At 38.1% G+C, this 8,926-nt stretch overlaps 1 pseudogene; it reads right to left on the minus strand.

The window, feature by feature from the left end:
• Positions 1-7,006: 7,006 nt before the first annotated feature.
• On the minus strand, positions 7,007-8,441 carry LOC125367555 (annotated as a pseudogene).
• Positions 8,442-8,926: the final 485 nt, after the last annotated feature.

The following is an 8,926-nucleotide window of genomic DNA, read 5'->3' on the forward strand; positions in this document are numbered from 1 at the left end:
AACCACCAAAAAGCCAGAAGCAATGCCATGTAGGTGTGAAGCATTAACCTTGAATACAAAAGCTTAGGGATAGTGCTCAGGACCTGAGTTCAAGCCCTAGGACCAGCACACACACACACACACACACACACACACACACACACACACACACACCACCACCACCACCACCACAACCACCAGAATATCTATAGGAATTCAAAACTACATAGCATTCAACAAGGTATACCTTTCTGTAATGCAGATGTTCAAACACTATGAACATTTCCCTGTTTCCCCCAATGACTAGAAACTAACTTGTTTTCATTTGTTTTGTTTTGGCTTTTTAAAAATCTAGATATAATTTTATGTGACCTGGAACAGAAATAAAACATAAGCATTTTCCCTGATATTTGCCTAATGCTAAACACTTACTTTAGTCTGCAGCCAGATTACTGTATCTTGAAAGGGGCTTTAGCATATTGTAGCAGTAGCAACAGTGGCAGAGAATTTCAGATTCATTGAGCAGAGATGATTGAAATCAGAAGTTCCAGAGACAGCATCCTAATTTTGCTCCCTCTAAATAGTGGCAGAAGTAAACACTCTTCCTTGCTGTTGAGAGTGCAAACTATTCCTCTAGGCCCATCAGCTCCTACGTTGTTGGGAGTCTCAGGCAACCATGTGGAGAGACCTATACAAGGATTTTTCCAATGAACTATCTTGAAAGTGCTCTCCAGCCGAACTTGAGCCTTCCCATGATTGCACCCAACCTTAGCTTATATCTTGGCTGCAACCACACAAAGGAGTCTAAGCAAGAATCTCTAAGATAGTGATTGGCCTAGAGAAACTGAGATACAAAATATTAGTTGCTTTTTAAGCCACAAATTTTGAGTAGGTACTTTGTTTTGTGGCAATAGATAATTATTACAGATTCTTGTATGGGATTTGTTTGCAAGAAACAGAAACAATTCCAGATTCTTTTTTTATAATTTATTTATTAATTAAACAGATTTTTTTGATAAGGTGTTGTGCAAAAGGGGTACAGTTACATAATAGGGCAGTGTGTACATTTCTTGTGATATCTTACACCCTGTTTTTCTTTCCCTTCCCTAGATCAGGTAGACATATATACATTACACAGTGTAACAAAAACATATACAGTAGCCATGTGGCCTACGCCAAAGGAAATTCACCTAGGACTTTAATTCCAGATTCTTTAATATAAGAGATATAATATAAAGAGACTCATTATCACCCCTCAAATTGCCAATGAGTGGAAAATAATAGAACATGGAAGATAGTAACAAAGGAAAGGGGTGCTGAATTCTAAAGTAGTATCATCAAAATTCTCATTGATTTGTCCATAACATATCTCCTGATTGAAGTACTACATTCTTGTCTGCCTGTACCTGGTTGGCTTTCTGTCAGTTTTTCTCTACTTCAAATATATTTATGGTTTTTTTTCCCACTTAAAAACCTGGCATAAGTGGTGCTATAATGGAAAACACTGTATGAGAAATGAGTATATTTGGCATGAACTTTAAAGGATAGAAATGATCTCAACAGATGCATAGAGACAACACACGGCATTCACTATAGAATGATAAGAAAAACAAAGAGACTGAGAAGTGCAAAGTATTTTCAACACCTACATAGATTTTACTAGGTATAACCTGGTCCTACTTAAATAATGCTGCCAAGCATGAATGGAGGTACATTAGGTACATGTAGGTACACTATGCCTGTTAATTTTGAAGAATGCAATTGCCTTGACTTACACAAGCCACCCATCAATCAAAAAACGGTGAACACACCCAAAGGAATGAGTCATGATTGTTTTCTACTGCTTACCTGGTCACGTTCTCTAACACACATGTCCCGATTGAAAAACAAAGAATCATTTGCATTTTTGAAAAAAGATTATTGTCATGATAGGTATTCAAATCTGGGAGATTACCAATAATCATATTTTGAATACTATCAATGCCTGGGGAAGAAATGTCACCTAACCCACAATATTCTCTCTAAATAACTTCTAGAATCTAGTCTAACTAGTAGAATATAAAAGAATGATACACTTGACTCTTAACTATATGAAATGTAAAACAGTCTGACATCTAAGAACAGTTGTAACAATCATTTCTTTGGTAACAATAGATAATGATTAGGGAAATTTTCTAATTACCTGAATAGTGTAATGAAATTGAAGAATATTTTAGACCTTCCAAGCTAAATAAATAATGGCTATAAGTCAGACTAGAGTGTTTATTCAACTCACATATGAGGTATATATGTTATTACTTCCAAGAATATTTACATAGCTACTATGTGCCAGAGACTGTTCTGAGGATTGGGATATAGGGAGTAAATAAATGGAGAAAATGGAATTCTTTCCTCAAAGGAATTTATAATCAGAAAAAAGCTTTATTCCTATCTCTCCTACATATATATATATATATATATGAGCCATGAGTGCTTGCCTCTCTCCTAAATCATATTTTAATTTTAATGAAATGTATGCAAAGACATACATTTGGTTCTGTGAACAAGTCTTTCTTACTTCTTCCACTTTCCTTTTAATAAAGGTAAACGTGTCATTCTTCCAGAAGGGTCACAGAAGGGAAAGCACAGATTCTTTTAAATCTCTAATGACTTATTTTTATTAGCATATATTAATTGTACAAAAGGGTTTCCATTGTGGTATTCCCTTACAGATGTAACATATCTCCTGATATTCTCTCTTCATTGGGCAGCACAGATTTCTAACCAGAAATGAGTATGGAAAGAGATGGTGCCTTTATAGAATTTCCTACATGAGAGGGTTTTCTTAGGAATCACCATCTGGTCTAAGTTTCACTAATAGAAAAAAAATCTACTAATTTGAATACAGAGTAGATTATTCCTTTTTTTCCCTTTCTGGATATCATCTGTAAGGCACTGATAAAATAAAATTTAGAAAATATCCATGTGGATAATCAAGAGTTTACTATGCAGATATTCACATGTCTCCTACATGTGACTATTTACTCCTGATTTTCCTAACTCACCTAGAAGACTGTAACTTAGGAAATAAACTAAGATTGAATATTCAATAAGTGTGATACTTGCTTTGAATGAACCTTCAATTAATGTCCTAAGCATGATACTTGCATTGGATGTTTGACTTATCATGTACTTTTCATTAGAATAAAACTATTAACATTTTAAAGTACTGTATTAGATATATAGACATACCTTTGTGTAAAAAGCTGAATATGGTGTATATTTTTATATTTTCTCATATTTTATCATATGTGTAAGATGCTGCTCTAGTTATCAATTGTATTTAAATTAAATTTCTTCTACCAATTGCTACATATCTATTCTTTACACCAAATACTGTGCTAATACCTCACAAACAATTCATTTTTCATGGAAACAACTTTTATTACAAAACAAAACAAACACAGACTTCTGGGAATGTCTTGCAAGAATTCTATACTACTTCACTTGACAGAATGACCCCCAAATTACTAGCAGCCATCACACAAGGAAATATATTTAAACTCATGCTACAAACCTCAAAATGCAAATACCTAAAAAAAAAAGAAAAGAAAAGAAAAATAAACATCTTTGGCACAATTAGTTAAAAATTTAAAAATAATAGGAAAAGAAACAGAAGATTCTGAAGCTGAACAAAAGAGTAACTGACTCAGCTCTCAAATACCAACTCCATGAAGAACAAAGATAGCCCACATACAGACATGCATTCAACAGGGGAAATGGAAAACAGAACCCACTCTCAAGGTTACAACTCAAGGGAAGAGGTAGTCTTATAGTAGAAAGAGGGTTTTTTAAAAACCCACTTTTTCTCTGTTAGAGAATAGAATACATGCAGAGATAGAGCCAAACATGAAAAAAATAGTATGAACAATCAGGAAACATAATCTTGTACATTTTAAATGAAAAGATGAAAAAATAAATATCAAAAGAGGAAGGAGAGAGAAAGAAAGCAAAAAAAAAAAAAATCAGCTAGAAAGTTCAAACCAGAAGAAAACTCAATCCAAAGAACAAAAGAGAAAATTTCTCCAATGTTCATCACTAAGAAAAATAAATAAAAACAAAAAGAAAGTAAGAGATAGGACAAAAATGAGGTAAAAAGAGGGTTTGTCAATCTAAGAAAAAATTGAGGACTATAAAAAATATTAGAAGCCTAGGCGCTGGTGGGTCACACCTGAAATCCTACCTACTCAGAAGGCTGAAATCTGAGGATCCTAGTTCAAAGCCAGCCCAGGTAGGAAACTCCATGAGACTTTTATCTCTAATTAACCAGAAAACTGGGAATGACGCTGTGACTCAAAGTGGTAGAGCACTTGCCTTGAGCGAAAAAGCTCAGGGACAGTGCCCAAGCCCTGAGTTCAAGCCCCATGACCACCCCCACCCCTACCAACAATAATAATAGAGAGCAAATGATTTATAAGAAACAGTCACTACCAAATATTTAGTGGTGACTAAATATTTACTAGATATTTAGTATAATATTTGAATTACTGGCAAAGACTTGAGAGAACTACAATATGCTTTTTTTTTAAAAGAAATTAATAAGAGAAGAGAAAAACAAAGAGATGGGAAAAAAGGCAAATAACTGTTTTATTTAGAAAACTAACATAAGGGCCATGAAAATGCATCCCTTAGATCTCATACTAAGGGAAATACTACTTAGCAAATATATCAAGTATCAAGCATCCATTACAACTTCAAAATAATGGTAGTTATTATGTCTACCACTAGATCTTATTACTCAATGCTCTAAAAGCACATATATGTCTATATCACAAAATTTAAATATTTGCATAACTTAATTTTATTTTATTTTGTCCTGGTGCCAGGTTTTGAACTCAGGCTGGGCACTGTACCTTAGTTTTTCTGCTTAAGACTAACATTCTACCTCCTGAACCATAGCTCCACTTTCAGCTTTTTTCTGGCTTATTGGAGCTAAGAATCTCATGGACTTTCTTGGGCTGGCTCTGAACTGCAATTCTCAGATCCCAGCATCCTGAATAATTAGGATTACAGGACTAAGCCATCAGAACTGACTGCATAATTGAGTGTGTGTATGTGTGTGCGTGCGCGTGCATGCGTGTGTCAGTTCTGGGCTTGAACTCAGGGCCTAAGGGCTATTCCTGAAATTATTTGCTCAAGACTACCACTCTACCACTTGAGCTATAGCTCTACTTCCTGACTTTTTGGGTGCTTAGGTGGAGATAAGAGTCTCGAGGACCTTCCTGCCTGGACTGGCTTTGAACTATGATCCTCAAATCTCAGCCTCCTGAGTAGCTAGGATTACAGGCATGAGCCACTAATAACAGTAACCCGCAGACTCCTAATAAATGGCAGAGCTTGAGAGAGTTTGCCTTCGCAGCATCTAACCTAGATACAAGCATACGTGTGAAAATCCTTTTCATGTCAATAGAAAGTACAACATAGGTGTAGATTTTTAACTTGTTTTATCATAAAAGAAAATGAAAAGTCAATCACCTACGCATCTCCTATAGCAAAAGTTATTTCATCACTCTCTACTCAAAATTCCTTAAAATCTTCATATAAGAGCAATAGTTCTTTAAGAGAGGCTTTTGCTTTACTGTGTTGATAAAATGTAAATCTGTATGAACTCAGGCCTCAGTTCATAACAAGCCCAATCTTGTTTGAGAGCTATGTATGAAATCTGAACCCTAGTCATTCTTTCCCTTTATTCATGAGCAATACACCCATCAAGTTACTTTGTATTTGTGCTTTGACCCTAATTAATGTTTCCTGTAGATATTCCTTTCCAGTTATGTAGTTCATCCACTAAAGTTCTTTTTTTTGGTTTGTTTTACCATCTCTTATTATATAGCCAATGTTCCAAGTACCTGTGGAATACTCTTTAAAGTACAATGACATTTTCCTTAGTAGTATTTACTATCGCAGAAGAGTGAGCAATACTGGCCCTGTGCAGAAATGAAAAGGCTACTTGCCTGGGTAGGTCCCAGTGGTCTCACAGGACGTTTCTGCCTTACTGTACATTTTCCCCTTTATCATCCCACATAGCTTTCAGTATTACATGCCTTCAAACTGAGGGGAAATTAACATTTTAGCTTCATGTGCCAGAAATAACTAATTTCACAATTATTTCTATGTCATTAGTTACTTTTGTTTGTTTTTTTTTTTTTTTGGCCAGTCCTGGGCCTTGGACTCAGGGCCTGAGCACTGTCCCTGGCTTCTTCCCGCTCAAGGCTAGCACTCTGCCACTTGAGCCACAGCGCCGCTTCTGGCCGTTTTCTGTATATGTGGTGCTGGGGAATCGAACCTAGGGCCTCGTGTATCCGAGGCAGGCACTCTTGCCACTAGGCTATATCCCCAGCCCCATTAGTTACTTTTAAGAAAAAGTACTCCCATATAAAATGTACAGACTGGGACATACATTTAGAAAACATCCTAAAGATTGGTGGAAATTGTAACATGTCCACCCTGTAAGAAAATCAGTTAATCCCCACCCCCCAAAAGTATTAAAAACAAAAAGAATAGCTACCCATTACATGTTTTATGGTGTCTCACAGAAAATACTAGAATAATCAACACTGGCATTGAGCAGGTGAAACTGTTGAGTTTCACGTTTGACTCTACTGTTCCTTCTTTTTTTTTTTTTTTTTTTTTTTTTTTTTTTAAGGCAGGGGCTTCCAGAAGGCTTTTCTTTTCTTTTTTTTTTTTGGCCAGTCCTGGGCCTTGGACTCAGGGCCTGAGCACCTTCCCTGGCTTCTTTGCGCTCAAGGCTAGCACTCTGCCACCTGAGCCACAGCGCCCCTTCTGGCCGTTTTCCATATATGTGGTGCTGGGGAATCGAACCGAAAGCTTCATGTGTTTAGAAGTCAAGCACTCTTGCCACTAGGCCATATCCCCAGCCCTACTGTTCCTTCTTATTACGTTCTTGGTAATATTAGTTTTATATCCCTTTGACATGAGCATTTACATTAAACTTAGAAATTACTCGCCAGAGTATGTATCAGGAACTCTAAAAAGCATCTTCTGTTTTCCTCCTAAACATGATGAAAGAGAGCCATGTTAGTAACTATTTCAGATTCTGGGGACAGGCAGGTGCCTTGCAGTGAATAAAGAAAGGCCAAAACACCTGGCCAGGTGACTCAGAGTTAACCACTCCCAGTTTGTCTTTGCTTTCTTCAGATAGCGTGCTCTTATGGTCTTGTTGACATACATGGTTATTTTATTTTATTATTATTATTTTTTTTTTGGCCAGTCCTGGGCCTTGGACTCAGGGCCTGAGCACTGTCCCTGGCTTCCTTTTGCTCAAGGCTAGCACTCTGCCACTTGAGCCACAGCGCCACTTCTGGCCGTTTTCTGTATATGTGGTGCTGGGGAATCGAACCCAGGGCCTCATGTATACGAGGCAAGCTCTCTTGCCACTAGGCCATATCCCCAGCCCCATACATGGTTATTTTAAAATACAGCCAAGGAGGCACGATTGAGTTTATTCCTGAGCCCTCATGGGCTTTCATGAGCATGGATCGGGTACCCAGTGGTTTCGGACTGCAAGCCTACTGTTTGAACTGCAGACTTCACAGACGTCTTTGGATAAGGCTTATCCAAGGTTGGCTTTCGGATTTTAGCCACTTTAGTAGCTATGAAGTATGGCAGGACACTCTGCACAAAGATGCCCTTGCTCTTATACTCCTCATGGAGGCACTCAGAGAAGAAATCTACAAAAGCCTTGGTTGCAGAGTAGATGGTCAACAGTGGAACCGGGAGCATGCCACTGGCAGAGGAGATATTCAGAATCACCCCTTTAGATCTTTCTACCATGCCAGGCAGTACCAGTCGTGTCACCTTACAAACAGAAAGAATATTGATATTTATCAGTTTCTTGATAGTACTGTCCAAGTCAGGAATATCCAAAAAGTATTCAGGATACTCATATGACGTTCCCACATTGTTCACTAGAACACCAACTTAAAGACCTTCCAGGCCTGTTTTAATTTTATCATAAATATCTTCTGAAGTGAAATCAACCGCAAAGGTCCTTGTTTCCACTTTGAATTTCTCTTTTATCTCACTGGAAACTTGATTCAGTTTATCCTGTGATCTGCTGATTAAGACAGTCTTCATTCCACGCTGTACTAACTCTTCTGCGTATGATTTGCCGATTCCATCAGTACTACCTGTGACCACTGCCCAGGCACCGAGCCACGGGCCGACCCCGGCCTCGTTACCCACACTCCACATCCGGAAGGCCGTGAGGAGGGAGCACGAGACGCGCAGGACCACGAAGGCCACCGTGCTCGCGCCCACCCAGTACAGGAAGCCGGCGGCGGGGACAGCGCTCTCCATAGCTTCTAACTAGGCCTTGCAACCTTCGTGAATGAAAGGGGGGTGGGGGAGGGAATGAGTGAATGAATGAATGAATGAAGCATAGAGGAGGAACCTGCTGTGACGAGAAGCCCCACTAAAGTTCTTGATTTGTGAGAAATAAATATCAAATATTTAGAAAATTATACACCATCAATGATTTCGCCTCTTTGGTGATTACTGGAGAAATCACCCACCATCCTCATTGGTGAAGTCCTTCAAATGGAGTGAGAGGCCTTTTCTTTCAGATACCATTTTCTCTTCTTTCTAGTTAAAGCCTGAGTAGCCCACAGAGTGCCTATCAGAACTGCTGAGTCCTCAGATTCTGGAGATTTTGCTATAAATTAAATTTGATGGAAGAATCAAAAGCACTTGTGAAAAATACTGCTAGGGCTCAGTGTCACTAGCCTGTGATACTACTGAGCACAAAGCAGGACTTCAATGGATTCTTTAAAGGTGGGATCTAGTACAAGAAAGTTAAGTGACTGCGAAAGGGATTTAGGGACCCCAGCCATTCTTCTTTCTCTCCCTCTTCCTTTTATCCTCTTTCCTGACTTACCTCTCCTTCCTG

This window comes from Perognathus longimembris, chromosome 19 (genome assembly GCF_023159225.1).
Source record: "Perognathus longimembris pacificus isolate PPM17 chromosome 19, ASM2315922v1, whole genome shotgun sequence".
In the NCBI taxonomy this organism is placed as follows: Eukaryota; Metazoa; Chordata; class Mammalia; order Rodentia; family Heteromyidae; genus Perognathus; species Perognathus longimembris.